Genomic DNA, 385 nt, shown 5'->3' on the forward strand with positions numbered 1-385 from the left:
AAAGGTCCCCGCCCCCCCCCCCCCCCACTAATGTGCACCACCAGCATCTGCCACCACCCAACCCAGTCCTGGTAACCCAGTAATTAGTGCACCACCACCCACAAACCCCCACCCCCCAAAAAAAATGTGTAGGGACAACCCTAGTCACAGCCCCTCTTCCTGACAACCCCACACTGCAGCTGGGGTCTTCACCCAATGAGAGCTCCTAGAATGAACACAATAGGAGGAGTCCATGTCACCAGGCAACAGTGTGGGTCCGCATGGGCCAGGACCTGGCACATTATGTGATTGCAGATTTAGGGGAGTATTTGGGGCATTTAGCTTAGCTCACTTGTTTTAAGAATGGGGTGATAAACTAAAAGGGACAGAGGCTATTGTTTGTGGT

Source organism: Nanorana parkeri, unplaced genomic scaffold (genome assembly GCF_000935625.1).
Source record: "Nanorana parkeri isolate BGI_ZX_2015 unplaced genomic scaffold, ASM93562v1 scaffold350, whole genome shotgun sequence".
NCBI classification, from domain to species: Eukaryota; Metazoa; Chordata; class Amphibia; order Anura; family Dicroglossidae; genus Nanorana; species Nanorana parkeri.